This window comes from Parasteatoda tepidariorum, chromosome 8 (assembly GCF_043381705.1).
Source record: "Parasteatoda tepidariorum isolate YZ-2023 chromosome 8, CAS_Ptep_4.0, whole genome shotgun sequence".
In the NCBI taxonomy this organism is placed as follows: Eukaryota; Metazoa; Arthropoda; class Arachnida; order Araneae; family Theridiidae; genus Parasteatoda; species Parasteatoda tepidariorum.
The window spans coordinates 86572217-86589573 of NC_092211.1; the positions used below are offsets into that span (position 1 = coordinate 86572217).

The 17357-nt window shown below is 30.3% G+C and overlaps 1 protein-coding gene across 5 annotated transcripts in view; it reads right to left on the reverse strand.

The window, feature by feature from the left end:
* The window catches only part of LOC107437769 (uncharacterized), a 58977-nt gene that overhangs the window by 10111 nt on the left and 31509 nt on the right, over positions 1 to 17357 (reverse strand). For 2 of the 5 annotated variants that reach the window (XM_071184329.1, XM_071184330.1), the window contains exon 2: positions 4582 to 4689. The gene's annotated coding sequence lies outside the window, so the exon portion shown is untranslated. Of the gene's footprint in view, positions 1 to 4581; positions 4690 to 4813; positions 5041 to 16300; positions 16683 to 17357 lie in introns of those variants that run through there. The other 3 variants (XM_016049865.3, XM_016049868.3, XM_016049869.3) reach the window with 3 other exon arrangements.

The window sequence follows — 17357 nt, forward strand, 5'->3', positions numbered from 1 at the left end:
CACACTGTACATTGATTTGAAGCAGAACCTTAAGATAAAATTCACAAAATAAATATTAAACACTAATTTTTCTTCGAATGATTGGATTTTAATATATTAAGATGCACTTAGTGTCCTTAGATATGTAAATGTATTTTAAGCTCTGATACAAAACGTGCTTTATCTGAAGAATAAAGCTTTCCGACGGGATTTGGATAATAAATTTGGAATAGGGAATATAAACTAATCTGGAACCCAATAGTTTCGACACATTTATAAATTATTTAGACTTCTAAATTAAACAATTACAAATGTTTTACGTGGACTTGCCTTTGGGAAAGAGAATTTTATAACTGAGTACGAAAAGTTACAGATTCGTTTAAAATTATTCCTATGGCGAAATCAGGGCTAAAGAGAATAGAAGGGCTGGTTCACTCCTTTGAAGTATCTCTCGCCGCGCCGATCCTCCGACGTCACTCTAGTGACGTCACTTAGGCGCAAAGCTAGCACTTTTACTTCAAGAACGGAGCGTTTGGCCTTACAAGCTCTAAACGATATTGGATCATTTCTTTTTGCGAGATATTCTATGACATTTGTNAAAAAAGAAGTTAAATATTCAATTTTTCGGGATCGGAGTCATCAGCAGTGAACAGGGGGCTTAAACCCCTAGACCAGGAATGGCGAACCAATGGCATGCGTGCCATTTATGTCACGTGACACAATATTTTGGGCACGCCACCGATCACAATTGTTATTGCACTACGAAGCATATGCAACAATTAAATTAAAATTCACATAAAACAAACAAAATAATAAACAATTATTAATAAAGAAATTAACAATTAATGCTAAAAAAACAATTAATAACCATAAAAATCTAATTATAAATAACTAGCAAAAGAAAAAAAAATTAACAGTCCTACTTAAACTAACTTGTTACGACCTAATATAAGTTGTTTGTCATCTAATCTGCAGCAACAGAAGTCACGCTGATGATGAATTACGCGTATAACTGAGACATTGCAAAATGTTTTTTTTTTTTAATGTGAATAGAGAGTTTTGAGTTGATAGTATTTAGTATTATTATTTTCCCAATAATCACGAAGTCAAAATCATTTGACGGTACGCCTATGACCTCATTAAACAATTTTCTAGAAAAAATGGCACGTTGGTGTATAAAGGTTCGCCACCCCTGCCCTAGACTATATATAAATTAGATTCCCTAATTTCTTCTTACGAAAAACTTTCATAAAATTTTGAACTTTTTATAATCTCAATAATTCAGCCGTCTTCAATGTACTCTATCTGAATTAGAGAGTCAAACTAAAAAAGTTATACAGGAGATTGATTTCGGTCTCTCACGTAAGCATCCCGCGTGCTCTCGTATGTCAATTATGCTCTAAGTCTGTAGAGAACTAAAGGTTGTTTTGTGGGATGCGTGAGCTCAGATCTTCGTACGTGTATGTAAGACCAGATCATACTCACGTACAATGGACCACACACATACCATAAACAAACTTTGTTCCTTACAACTTTGCGCATAATTTTATTAAAACTTAATATGAAAAATAACCTAATTTTTTCATAATAAATGAAAAAATTATAATAATAAAATTATAACTGTCATACCAGCAGCTTGTCACCAGTTCATTATTAAACATCTTTTATAATTTTCATTAGCTATTATCTACATGTTAAAATAACAAACTCAGCAACCTTTCGTGTAGTAACTTACTAAACAGGAACTTCATATTAAAATAACATAAGAATAAAATAATTCATTCACAAAACAGCTTACTGCGAAACCGCTCTTCCGGATGTAAACTTACGCAATCAGACTTTCTCTCTTAACCAAATTGTTTTAACTTCGAGTGATAAGCAGTCAACTTCCACGCACCATAAAATTTCGATTTGAAACCTTTTTACTGTCACATTATGAAACAATTATTATATACATTTTTTTCTCTTCCCCTTATCCAAGAACTTTTAACTTTGTGCCAGAAGCCTCGCAGTAATTTTCAGAAATGAATCATTGTAGTTCAAACTTTGACGAGCAATAACGCAGAATAAGAATTACATTATATATGTACGCTCTGTTGTAACTTTTAGAAATTAGAAATTGGTGGGAAAAGTTTTTCCCTTTTACTATTCGATAGTAGAACAAGTACCCCAAGTGATACTATATTATGAATCCAAATTTTATATTTTTCAGCTAGATTAAGACAGGCAAGAAATCGCTATTGAACTTGCAAGCAGATTACTTTTCTTAGATATGTAGATTTTTTTATTTTAATTTATAATCGTCGTTGAACAGCCGACCCAATTTTCGGGTTTACGACTACTAATGTTCAACTCCGTAGCCTTGTCATTTTGAACCCAATCCGGAAGACAAGGCTGGCTCAAATATTGGGAGAAATTTGCCTTCGTGGAGGATTTTTTGCTGGAACTAACCAGAGTTTGCGTTACATGGAGAGGAAAACCATGAAAATCTCCCTCTGTTAGCTTCGCGGCAAGGGGACTCTAATCCATGATCCATCTACCACTGAGGATATTTTACGTCAGACTGCTGCCGGGACAAGCCGGACGCGGAATTCGTATCGACCAACCATCGCTGGGATTCGAACCCAGTTCACCTCATTGGAAGGTGAACGCTCTATCCCCTTAGTCATCACGGCGTTTAAAATAGTATAATCAATGTACGTAGAATTCAATGTACTTAGCAATTACAAAATAATAATAAGAATAAAATAGTATACCAGAAGAATTTTTCTATTGCAGACAAAGGTATTTTAAAAATTAAAATTAGGTTTTGATAACATTTTATAATTTATTTTTTTAAAAAAGTGACTTTAATTCTGATTTAGACTTGCATTTATAACATTATACGGCACATTTTTAATTAAACTAAACCGAAGTTCAGAGTTAGGTTCAAATTCACCATAGTGGGGGGTCCATCTGACTGCTTGCAAATTTAATTGCGATATTTGTCATAGATCTGTGATAGTGAATCTGTAATAGTAATCTGTTATACTGATAGACGTAGCTTTCCTCTTTCAGAAGCTAAATTCTTACTAGAAATCAGTCAGAAAAAAAACCCGGAAAGAAATTAAAAAGAATAAAAAGAAACGTAAAGTTCAGGCAAAATTTGTATTTAAATTAGGATTTATTGTATTAATTTGGAAAGAAATCAGAATCTCCTTTTGAAATTTGATTTTTGAACTCAAATATGTTATTTTTTAAATAAAGTGGAAGCTAAAAGCTAAATATTTTGTTTGCTTTAAACATATAGTGACAGAAAATGATGTAAGCACACTCTCGAATCGTATATTAAAATTAATAAGTCTATATAATTACGGCAAATATATTTAGAACGTACCTGTTGAAAATAAAGATTGAAAATAATAAGTGAGAAAATTCTAATGTTTCTGAAATAATTATCGCCATTTGTTGATTTCCAAAATTTATATTTCCATTACTGGCATTAAAAAAGTTAAAACATCCGTTCAACTTATATGCTTTCATTCAATTCTAGAAAATGGCAGTAAATTTTCTTATTTTAGTTTTTACCAGCTAAATTCGATTAATTGCCCTTTACTTCAGAAAATTAAATATTTTTTGTAATAATTTTAGCCTGTACATATTTGTATCCAAATGTTTTGACAGTGAAATGTGGCAGTAAAGTTGTTCATCGCTAACTTTTATTAGTAAGTATAGGAAAAATGTACCTATTTAAATATAAAAATGCATTTATATTTTTGATCATTGCTAGTATTTTTCCGAAACCGTATCTGGTAGCTCGTTAATGTAGCTTTGAAGTGACGTAATTAAATAAAGATTCTCGAAGCTCGTCTTTTTTAAAATAGTGTCTAATTATGTAAAATTTTAAATTCGTTCACGTAAAATGTTAAGAAAAGTAATGATTTAATAATGACACGAAAAATTATAAATTTAACATTTTTTAAACAATAAAATGACACATGATAATTTATTACTGCTTTTTTTTTAACTTTTAACAAGTTGAAAACTAAAAAAAAGTTGATGTTATTTGATGATATTGAAATAAATTTGGATGTTTAAAATTTTATTGAATCTAGGAGGGTTCAAGTTATGTTCTTAAAGTTATTAAAATTTAAAAAGGTTAAATTCAATATAGAATATATTTTGACGAGATTTAATAAATTTAAATTTTATTTTTAAAATTTGTTTCATGGACGTGCAAAAGGCAGATTTTACATACAAATGTTTCGTAAAAATTCTCACTTAAAACTCACCCTTGAAATGTTTCAACAGATGTGGAAAATAATCCAAGTTCATAATTTGGTAAAATTATAAAGGCAAAGCCGATCACATATAAATCATTTGTTAAGAAAAAGACAAAATTTAGTTTACTTTATTACCATATTTAGTATTTTTTTTTAAATCCTGATGCAAAGTAACAATTTTGAACCTGTGTCAGCTCGCATTTAACAAATCATAAAAACTAAATTTAAAACCTTACTATAAAAAGTAGTATAAAACATACAAATAAACTCTATAGAGGAAAAAAAAAATGTTGAAAAAGTGTATTGACCTATTGCCATGTACTATACAAAACAAACTTACATTTAAATACTAAACAAAAGCGTCAACTTCATCTCGATTCTTGTCAGTTCGCAATGTTTATTTACAATAAAGCCCATAAAAGCTGGAATTGTTAAAAGCAGGAACGATCTGCAAAAAATAAAAATCCATACCTTAGATACATGTAACTTAATATGAAAAAAAAGTATATCTAATCAGTTTTTACATGAATATAGAAACAATAGATTCTTTAACTATAGTAAATGCACTTCACCGGCATTGTGTTAAAGAGCCTTATCGGAACATAACACATGATAACAGGTACTCGGGCATCAATGTCGTTCTAACAATAAGTGATTTATTGGTTATCTAATGAGACTCAGTGGGGACAGATAGACGATTCTTACATATCTGCTCTAATAAAAATATTTCATTAGACACTCAAAAGAATAATTCGGAAGAACAATCGGTATTGTTAATCTAGGGACTGTGGCTAACCAAATTCCATGCCTACTTTCATTCGACCAGAGTGCGTTTCGATAGTTTGCTAATCTGATTAAATTAACTGATAATGTTCGGCGATTGCGATAGTTTGAAGTAAAATATTTTGGCCATTATGGGTCTAGAGTAGCGGTTCCTAATTTCTTTTCGGTTATGGAACCCTGTAAGGATTGACCTTTCCGTGGAACCCCCCCCCCCTCAAGTTCAGAATTTATTAAACGATGAAGCCCGGCTGATTATTCTGAAAATATTTTTTGGGTAGAATGAAATTCTCATCTTTTTTATCAATAATAGTTTTAAGATCAAATTTTTAGTTGTAAAACCGTTGAATTTGCAGGAATTTATTTTATTTCGAATTGAAAAGTTAAATGGGAAATTTTAGTCAGGGCCCGAGCTAAGGATTTCATATTATTAGCCTGTAGATTACCTAAATATAAAAAGTATTCGCCAATTTTCAAGAGCCTTCGCCAAATGCCAAATCTTAAAAAAATTTTATTATTAATTTTTCCCCGTAGAAAACTATTGTTTCAGGTTTACATATCTGTACCCAATTCTAATGGGTTATGCGGAGCATCTACCGAAAATTACTGTAATTTAATAAAAAAAAAATACTGAATTGTTTAGAAACATTCATTCCGACGTAATTTTGAGGATTTAGTTAAATATTTTTCTTTCCAGTGGAAAAAAATCATTCGACAATACTTTCGCCAAATTTAGAATTTTATTGCATTTGGCGAGTTGGTGAATGCATAGCGCGAGGCCTGCTATTGCACCTTACTATATTATATAATTACTAATATTTATATAATTTATATATTTTTTAAATTTATAAGGAAAAAAAAATTTCCTTCAAAAAAAAATTTTTTTTTTTTGTTTGGACATTTATTATCATTTCTTTAAAAATAAATGAAATATTAAATGCATTCTTGATTAAATTGCGGGTTTCAAAACTCATTAATGATTTACAAAGGAAAAAAATGGAAAGCTCACGGAACCCACCTATTGCTTCCCCAGAACCTTGGGTTCCATGGAACACTTTTTGGGAAGAGCTGGTGAAGTGGAATTTAATGCAGTTCAGAAACGATTTAAAACCAAATGAACATTCGATTCTCTTAAATAATTTAGTCAGAAATAAATTGATTCGATGAAGGATTCGATGACATAATAGCAGACAATGCGATAAACGTTTTAATGTAGAATGCAACGAAATCAATAATACAAAGTAAGACTGACGCAAAAACACAATTAAATTTTTTTCCCCAAGCACATTGAAAGAAGATAATTAAACTAGCATTGTCGCCGGATATAGCTTTAAAGGAGATGGGTGCTCCAGTGAGTTAAAGTTGGTTTAAATTTTGATTGACAATAAATTTGGTGATAAAAATGACAATCCAATAACTCAAACATGTAGCGGTCGAAAAGTGATTGAAACTTACACTATTACTAGTTTCCAGAAGATATGAGTGCTCAAGAACAGAAGATATGAAAAGATGTGCTCCAGAAGATATCAGTGCCCAATTTTTTTAACATTATATGATCTAGTCGAGGTGGCTCAGGGGATAGAGAGTGCGCTTTTAATTAGATGAACCGGGTTCGAATCCCAGTGATGGCTGGTCGATACGAATTCCGCATCCGGTTCACACTAACCACAGTGCTGACGTAAAATATCCTCAGCTGTAGACGGATCATGGGTTAGAGTCCCCTTGCCGTCAGGCTAACCGTAAGAGGTCTTCCTAGTTTTCCTCTCCATGTAAAGCAAATGCGGGTTAGTTCCATCAAGAAGTCCTTCACGAAAGCAAAAAATTCCCATAATACTTGATCCAGAAGTTCCCTTGTCTTCTGGACTGGCAAGGCTACGGAGTTGAGCATTAGTAGTCTCAAACCCAAAATTGGGTCGGTTGTTTAATGACTGTTGTAAAATAAATAATAAAAAAAACTTATAAGTTCTTGAATTCTTTAACCTTCCTGGAACCTTACCTTTGTTGTGTGGACCACCAACTTTGTCAATTAAGCTCATTAGCAATTTAAAGACTAATTATTTTAAAAATGCGATGAATGGAGTTTTTATTCATCATTTCTCCAGTGGCAGATAAGGCTCTCAGTCCACTGTTTCCTGCAACCACTCTTGCATCCTACAAGCCTCTCTCTCCAACATCCTGCCCCTCGTTAGTTTGGGTCGTTCTACCTGTTTTCCTCAGATCAGATGCCCAGTTGTGAGAGACAGAATTCTATATTTATTCACTTTTAATATAGGGTCCGTAAAGCGCCACTTTCGAATTTCTTTACGTCTAGGTTTTATTTTTGTTTTCTGTAATATCATTTCATTGATAATGGTGCTAGTCTCAAATATATTCATAATGACTCTCAAATATGGAAAAACATTTCATTTTTTTAAAAATTGATGTTGCAGTTAGCTTTCATGTTTCTAGATCTAGAGCATAGTTTGTTTAAATTTTTTAAGCAGTAGCGGACTTTTATAACTCTATTTTAAACCTCATAACATCATTTCCAATTTGGGTATTTTTAGTTGCAGACATAAAAAATCCTCAGCATATTCATGGGATACATTTTTAAGATCTATATCATTATCATTTCAATGTAAATTCGAATGCATGGCTTAAAATTAAGTTTAAAGTCAACTAGTTTAAATACCCGTAAATCGGTCTAGTTCAGTATGTGTTTCTGATGAATGTATAAGCCAAGTGCCGTGGTGGCTCAGAAGGTAGAGCATTCGCTTTCTAATGAGGTGAACTGGGTTCGAATCCCAGCGATGGTGGGTCGATACGAATTCTGCACTCAGCTTGCTCAGACTACAGAACAGACGTAAAATAATCTCAGTGACAGACTGATCATGGGTTAGAGTCCCCTTGCCGTCAGGCTAACAGTGGGAGGGTTTAGTGATTTTCCTCTCAATGTAACGCAAATGTCCTCCACGAAGGCAAATTTCTCCCAATACTTGATACAGGAGTTCCCTTGTTTTCTGAATTGGGATGAAAATGACAAGGCTACGGAGTTGAACATTAGTAGTCGTAAACCCAAAACTCGGGTCGGCTGTTCAACAACGGTTATAAAAAAAAAGTGTATAAGCCAGTGGAGTGCGCAGACTCACGTCTGCCCCCAGCAAAAATTATAAATGCGCCCCATCTGAGACTTAAAATAATTTTTTTAAAATTTTAATAAGAAACTCGGGCGCTGAAGAAACAATCGAGAATTTTAAATTATTCATTTGATTTTACATTTATACATTTTAATTAAAATTGCTACAATATTGATTGATAAAGAATTAAATTGCGATGAAAAGGTAAAATTTAGAAGAAAAAAAACTAAATTGGAACTCTGCATACACTTACTGACTAACTACATTGAAATGAAATTTGTCTTAATACGACGAAATAATTCATTATCTTACAATGCTTTAAAAGTTTAAAGATTTTTATTTTTAAAGCAGATAAAAAAAATATTTCCAAAAATATAAAAATCTTTGCATTGAAATTCATATAGTAGGTTGTACAACCTTTTTGAATGAAGGGCTACGTGCCCAATAAGTATCTAAATATGTTGACGGCAGGTGGTTTAAACTACCAAAAATTAGAAATAAAGCTAAAAAAAAAACAGTAACAGTTTAAAACTCACATTCTAATTTTGCGTTTTGTAATATTGTATAAAAAATTGGAATTTTTTAAAAAAAATGGAAATAGAACTGAAAAAAAAACATGGACAAAAATAATGATCAAAATGCCTAATTAGAAAATCGCTTGCCGGATACCGGATATATAATACCGGATTTACGAAACCCTATGGAAAAGCCATAACAAGCAACAACTGTTGATAGAGCAATTAAAAAAAAATCTTTGGTTAGCGATGAAATCGGCAAACAAAGCATGTCAAAAGTGATTAGTATGCACGATAGTCTTACATCGTATTAAAAAGATCGGGACTTTAAGAAACACTTGGAAATCTGAGAATAACCTCAGAAAAAATTAAATGCGTAATTCAAAATTTCAGATTTAAAAAAAAAATCTTATCATATAGTGTATAGTTGCCTATATGATCGTGAGCCTCGCCACGCCGAGAGGGTAGCGGGTGTGTTACTTACGCCTCTGGTATAATCTTAAAAGTAATAAAATAAGCTGAATTATGATTTGCGTTGCAATGCAAACAAGAAAGTTGAGTGGTTATCAGGGAAACTTTTTATTGTTGAATTTAGTTTTATTTTGAATTGAAAAAGTTAGATTGGAAGAAGCTATTGACTATGAATGCATATCCATTTCATTATTTTTTAAAAATATATTGCTTTTTTTTGTAGCATTTTATTAAATTTCACAAAACTAAAAGAAATTATTGATTTGAATATAAATATAATTACAGGTTCAAAAAAACAATCTGTTAAATGAAGTGCTAAAACTATCGGAACCCCTGTAACCTATCTACGGAACCCTAAGGAACTACGGAACACCTTTCGGCAACAGTTTTAAATTAAGTTGATTCGTTTATTACTTCCAGCAACTGTAAGATTGTTTTCTATACATTAAAATAACGGTCAAAATAAGTAAGCATTGATTTGCTTTTTTATCTAACCTTGCTCAAATTATTTGTCACGATATAATTAAATATTATTAATGCAGATAACAAAGTTCATATTTTTTTTTCATTTTTCTACAACGCATACACTAAAAAAAAGTCAAATGAAAAAGGCATTTTAGCCTTGGTATTAAAACGTTATGTAATTGATATTGAAATATTTCCGATTTTTCCTTCTATGAAGCATGATAATTTCAAATAAATGGGAGGGAAAAAAATCATTTTTTAGAGGCGATGGTTAAAAATGATGTTTAAAAAAATGTTTATGCCATATTGCGAGCATTGAAATAACAGTTTATCTGCAGATTCATTTAGAATGATTTACATCTTTTAAAAGCTTTCAATCTTAAATTTTGTAAAATAAAAGCAACAACTTTCGCTAAATTGTAAAAAATAAAATTAAGTTTGTCTAATCAATGTGTTTAAGAAATTTCGGAATCAATTTCTGAATTTTTGGAAACAGTTAAAGTTTCTGAAGTTTCATGAATATTCTGGTTTTGGAGGAATTCCAGCAACTTATGGCATGTTTTTCTAATAGTTTAGGAGGCACATTAATAATAGAGGTAGCAAATTTATTTTAATAAAAATTTATAAAGACTACACTTTTCGCATAGACTGAAAAGGAGGTTATAAATTTATATTTGTTATACCTCAAACATACTTATCAACCCTTTGAAACTCTGCAGAATTTTGCGGTATACAGTGAGATGAAAATAGATTTTCGAGGTCAAAAATTAGAATTTAAAAGTAACTCGTGAAAAAATATTTTAAAGAGTTACTTTTAAAATGCTTTTTTCTGTTGTGAAATGACTAAGGAATATCATAGTCAACTTTATTTCGCTATTAAATAAATAATCAATACAATAAAATCCAGATAAAGTTATAAAACTAAGCTATGTATATTTTAATAAAATAAGCGTTAACAATGAATATTTATGAAAATTGTATTTTTATTATATACTATCAAAGATTAAATAATTGGTTAATTGACCTTAAATTAAATTGTGGAACCAAACCTTATTTTTTAAAAGAGCTACAAAAAAAAGCCTAGCATTGCCCCGGTTGAGTGAAAGTAATTTGACATTTGTAGTTTAAGAGCAAAAACTAAATAAATAAATAAAAAGCTACTAATATTTGCCAATTAGGCTATATTATCAATGAATCCAATCCAATAAAAATCAATCCAATATTTTTGGTCAACTTTATCTGAATTTTATCGTACGTATTTAATAGATAAAGTTCACTGACACATTTCTTGGACATTTTACTACAAAGAAGAAAAAACATGTTATAAATAACTCTTGAAAATACTTCATTTTTCCTATTTTTGCTCGCGAAAATAAATTAGCGGTGATGTAAATCCATAGCGAAAGTGATGCGCTCATTGTTTTTTTGTTTTAGTTCTGACAAAAATTCTCTTTCTTCATATTTGAAAAATGTATTTTGTTTTAAATGTTTATTTTTCGTTCTTTTTCTTTCATACTAATTATATTTCAGTTAATGTCTGTAAGTAATAAACATTCCGATGGACGATAAAATATTGATACATTTTGGATTGCAGCATTTAGAAAACAATTGTAACATGTATTGACACGCGCACACTAAAATTCGAGGTAAAATGTTAGTACTCTTGCTTGTTAGAAAAAGGTCGAAATTTTGATGGACGATAAACTATTTTAGATATAATATCGGTATAAATTATTGTTATAACAATCAGAAAATTTATTTTATTGTTATCAAAAAAGCTTGCATTCACAGCTCTAGCTCAGTTTTCTAATCTGTTTCCCTTTGTCAATAATGTGTCCAAAATGACTACGAAATAGGTGAATATTTGCGAATAATAAGCTGTTTTTATAATTGCTGTGAGTTTTCAACTGTTACTCATAACAGTTAGGTCAAATTTAGCTTATCTAAAGCTAGCGCTGTCTATGGTTATTTTTAAAATGGAGCAAAACTCCAATACGGAGAAAAGACACAGTTTTGTAAAAATGAAAAGCGTCTGTGGTCTAATTTTTTAAAGTTTAAAAACTTCCTTCAATGCTGCAAAATTTGCAAAAACTAAGAATAAGGCAGTAATTTTGATAATTTTCTTTAAGTTGGAAAAATGTCGCCTAATTCGCTATGTTTTTTTAAAAAAAGTTTAATAACTTAAAATATTTCAGTTTTTTCTCTGTTCTAAAGCCCAGAGGATTATATATACAGCGCAGTTCAAGTGTAAGACACTTAAACTAAGGCTTTTTCATTTTCCTTGGTGACACAGTTTCTAAATACAACGTTAAGAAACTTTAAAATTTTATTGTCATATAGCAAAGAACACTCGCTAAAATTGGAGCTCACTCAAAGTAATCAAAATTTTGTCTTGCGGTAAATTCTGTATGTAGTGGTCAAATAACAATTGGAAACAAAAGGAACTCCAGTGGAGATTTGTATACTCTAGTTAGTTTAAAAGTTTTCGAGTTCTAATAACTTGATTTGATTTTAAGATAACCTCACAAAAGTGAAATAATAAATATAAACTTGGTATTATAAAGGTTACTTCAAGTATTAGTTAACGTTTTCATTTAAAGTTTAAAAAATATTGTTGGAACCTAAAATTGCAGTATTCTACTTGAAATTCAATTCGGATGAGATTCTACTTTGTTATTTAATAAGAAAAACACTTTATTAGAAAATTGTCGCAAAAAAAAGTAAAAAAATAAAGAAATTTACAGTTGTTGGAAGAACAGCTCAAAATAAAACTAAAAGCTCATAGAATCAAAATGGGATACATAGCACGTCGTATACTAGTTCTTATTCCAGGCCCCCCCCCCAAAAAAAAACAATTTTTTTAAACAATTTTTCAATTCGTATGTTTAAAAAGTAATTTATTCTAAGAGATCGTACAATTTTCATCTATTTTTAAAAACATTTCTGCGTCAAAATCATTTGTAAACATGCTGGGTTTTACGTAGATTTGAACAAAGAAATAAAAGTATATTTCATAAATTCAGACAGGCTTAGAGAGTTAAATTATCTACCCGAAATAAAAAGTTTTTTAGTTTAAATTTGCTGCTCTAAGTTTTTGAATTAAAAAAAAAAATCCAAATTATAGTTCGGTATTTTTAAAAATAACATTGTGATGTTGAATGCCTAAAGTTTGTTAAAACAAAAACCAGAACCTTAACAAATATAACGAAGAAAGAAAAATTAAAAATATTCACAAAAGCGAACGAAAAGTCTTTCTTAAAGTCAATCTTTTAATTAAGAAAAACATAAACAACGTGAATAAAATAGAAATATGGTAAAACACAAACTGAAAACAATGGTTTATTCACGTTGTTTACCTTTATTCATAAATAGCACAAAGTATATATCCTCATTTGAATCTTCTGATCATTAAATGGGCTATTCCCCTATTTTGTCCCCTCACGTGAGGTACACAAAATAATTAAAAGTATTAATTATCAACACTTTATGCTCAAACATTTTTGTAAATCTGAATATTTTTTATATATGTTTGACTAACTGTTAACACAAAAATTATTCTTATTTAAAGATACACACACAAAAATTTTTAATATCTGTCCCTGACGTGCAATCAAATAAGTGGTTTAATAAATCTTCAGACAAAATAAACCTATTTATTGAGAGGGTAATAAATCGTAAAGCAAAATCAAGTGATAAGTGAAGAAATAAGTGATAGAAGTGAAATAAGATAATGCTAAATTATTATTAAATAGTTCAATAATTATTCCAGGAAAATAAACATTTATTCTTAAATGTTCTTGTAAAATAAAATTAACTGGTTTGATGAGTATTCTAGCAGATTTTTAAGTGGTTTAATAATGTTAATAAAATAAGATTCTTCATTATTCTTTATTTAAAATCCTTAAATTTTCGAGAAAATTGGAAATGAAATGAATTAACAATTCTTCCGCCAAAATAAATCAGATTATTAAGCGGTTAAAAATACGTTGAAATGAAGCCAACGTAAAAAACATTTTTCCTGGTTAATTTCTATATTTTTACAGATATTAAATGAATACTTTTGTGTATGTTAAAACGCAACGGATGTGTTTATAATGTGTTCTTTTTTTGTAATTCTATTTTGTAAACAGAGATCCAGTTTTGAGAGAGAAGAGAGATCATCCCAATCACGATTAATTGGTTCTTTTTTTTCAAAGTCGTTTTGTTTTCAGAAACTAGTTTCAGAAGGTCGACTCCAATGAATAAGAATAATTTGCTCAACTACCGGTGAAAGTGACTCAGTTTTTATGTCACACAAGAATGCCGATAGCGATAAAAGTGAAAATTGCGATACGTTCAATCCTACTGCTTCAATTTATAGATTGAAGAATATTCTTTAATCCTAAATCAGTTTCTTAGTTTAAATATTTTCCTTTTTCGATCGAGAAGCTTATTAATCTTCATTTAATCCATTAAAAGATAGCATCGAACATTTTATGTGAATACTTTTGCTACTAACAAGGGAACGAAGGAATACATAGGGGTGTTTTCTGGTTATGTTAAAATATTTTTAGGATTAAGATTGATTATAAAAAGAAATTCATTTAGCTTATTACCGGAAATTAAATTGATTTTTTAGATCATTTTTGAGGGAAGGGGTAGAGAGAGGATTTTTCAAAAATTTATCTAATATAAAGAATGGGTCATAAACTTTAACTTTATATTTGAATAGCTCCCCAGTGTCAGCTTCTCTTATTGTCCCCACGCTAACCTTTACTGTTTACCCACATTTATATAAACAAAGCCTCCTTATTCTCTTAAAGTTATAGACAGATGGCCGCATAAACAAGAAAATAGTTTCCTATCGAAATTTAAAAATTTCTGAGTTAGGGGGGGGGTTTGAGTGTTTTCACCACGACCTTTAAATATATTAATAATTTGACTGGATTTTTAAAACTTAACTTTAAACAAACATAATAACCATAATTAATATTTTTGTGCTCTTTAACGTTGTTTACCTTAGTTTGAACCACGTTTTGGTCCAAACTAAGCCTTTCTTAACTTCCTTTTTCTTTCTTTCTTTCTTAACTTCCTTTTTATATGAAATTTAAAGTGTCAAGTTTCAACATACAGAATCAACATCAGGAACTAATTATTTAATTTTTGGTAATTTTAAGGAGCACTACTATACGATGAAATATAATGTATTGATTTATATCATAACAACTTAAACTTGATTTTTATATAATTTTTAAAGTTTTTTAAGCACTCATCTCAATGCACGATAAAATATATAGTACATCGGTACGATAACTTGCCAGAATTTATTATTTTAATAAAATTCCTCTTCATCGTGTAAAATTTTAAGGAAGGTACTATTTAGTATTTAAAAAAAAACACGGAGTGCATCTATTTAAGTTATAATAACCTAAAAACAATTCTTTTCATAGAGAACTTTTAGGTTCACTACTTAATTGTTCGTATTTTCGGTATAAAATTGTTATGAAAATTAGAATTTTAACAAAATTTATGATTTTAAAACAAATTTTGGTAAAATTTCCAATTTTTCCAAAATTCATCATGTGCACTTTTGAAAGGCACTATGCTCTCTATGCAACAAAGGTACATTGTTTACCTTTGTTAAGGTACATATAAAGAAATATACATTGGTTTACGGTATAATAACTTATTCGAACTTCCAATTTTGACAAAATTCTTTACTTGTACCTTTGGGAGGTACAATATACTAATATACAAAAAACAGCATCGGTTTACAGTAGAATAACTAAATGAAAATTTTTGAATTTGATAAAAAATTTTTAATATATTACTTCAAAGAAAAGGTTAATTACGTTTTACGTTACAAGAGGACAAAAAAGAGGATTAGTTAAAAGTTTCAAAATCAATAATGAACAATAATTTGGATATTAGTTAGAATATAATTTGTTTCTTAATAATTGAAATACATGCTTATATTTTATTATTAAAGAAATTTCAAGTATATAGTGATTATATACTAAGATCTAATTACAATTTTGAAATTGAAAATAAAAGAGTCCCACGAATCACTTAATTACTTATCTAATCAATGAGTAGGAATTTTGAGATTAGATAGACCGAAATTAGGTTGAAAAAATTAAAATGAAAAGTACACGATTGATATTTGACTTAACTATTTATTATTTTTTTATTGTTTTATTTGTACTTCACAATTTATAATACTGACAAAACCCGCAAATTTTTCGATAAACAAAAATTCTACATTATTAATAAAATGATAACTAAATTCATCCAGATTTCAGCTTGTACTTTAATTTTATGACGAACGTAATAAATTGCAAACATTTTCTGAACAACTAACCTTTCAATAAATTAAAAATGGAACTAGCTTTATTCATGATAATTGGGTTTTTCAACAGATAAACAAATTTCAATTATATACAACTAGTTAAATTTTTAATACATTTATTCGTTAATGGTGTAATAACATGCTAATCATGTTTTTTTTTACAGGAGCAAAGTAAAATTTCAATAAAACAAACAAGGAACAAACTAAAGTTTCAATAAATTACAAACTGAAATAGTTCGATTTTTTTAAGCCAATCAACTACTGTTATCAATAACATGTAAATCAGAATTCCCATAGAAATAAACTATATTTCATTAAATAGCAAAAACAAATTCATTGTTGAACATGCATTCATTTGCAATTAAAAACAAATTAATTACTTACATAATAATCGAGCGAGGTTGTTTGAGAAAAGGTCCGGTAGTCCGAGTTAAAGCCGGAATCATCAAAATCTGGACGGAAGTTTTTTATTTCCGATTTTTCTCACTCACTAATAATAAATGTTGTTTGAAAGCGCTAAGATTAATCGGCAACTTCCCCCCTTCAAACCACGTGATCCGTCGGCTGTCAGAAAGCGAGCGTCCGTTTCCTTGCAAACTGACTCACAAAATATTTCAGAGCACTCTCTCTCTCTCTATGTTCGCGACTGGTAAGAACCCATAGAGGAAAATATAATACATGGGTATGACGTCACACGAATTGAACTCTTTTTTTTCTTCTTCTTCTTCTTTTTTCTTTTCTTTTGAACTTGAAAATGTAATACGGCGATTTAAATTCCATAATGACATTGCCAAGGTCACGATTTCTTCGAAAACTTTGATGTCGCGTGAAAAGTGATTTCGAATTAAACTTATTATCTTTTTTTATTATTATTATTATTATTGTTTATTAATCATGATAAAATCGGATAAGTGCGAGTGCGACGAATATTTAAAATTTTAATTGTTTTCATACTAGAGCGTTCCGCAGTGGGGTGATCGTAAAGAGACCCGGTTCACAATATAACACCGAAGTCAAGCATCACTGACTGTGGTCAGTGAGTGAGTGGGTGACCACTTCGATCAGCCTGAGTAGGGACCGAAGATGCGCGGTATCGGTCCGCGTTAAATTGTTGAACCGTAGCGTGCTCGACTTCACGCACAAATCATCGGGGTACAAAATCAAGGGAGCCATCCGCTCTGCAGAGGATCAAAATCGTGATGGCATGTGCTCGGATCAACTTCAGGGATGTTTCCCAGACCATCACCCATAGCTCAGTGTGCAGCTCTAGTGCGACGTTAATAAAGTTACTACCTAACTACACTAGAGCTGCACAATGGCTATTGGTGACGGTCTGGGAAACATCCCTGAAGTTGATCCGAGGACATGCTATCACAATTTTGATCCTCTGCAGAGGGGATGGCAACCCCGTTTCGGTAATCTGAAGATCTGCTCTTACAGT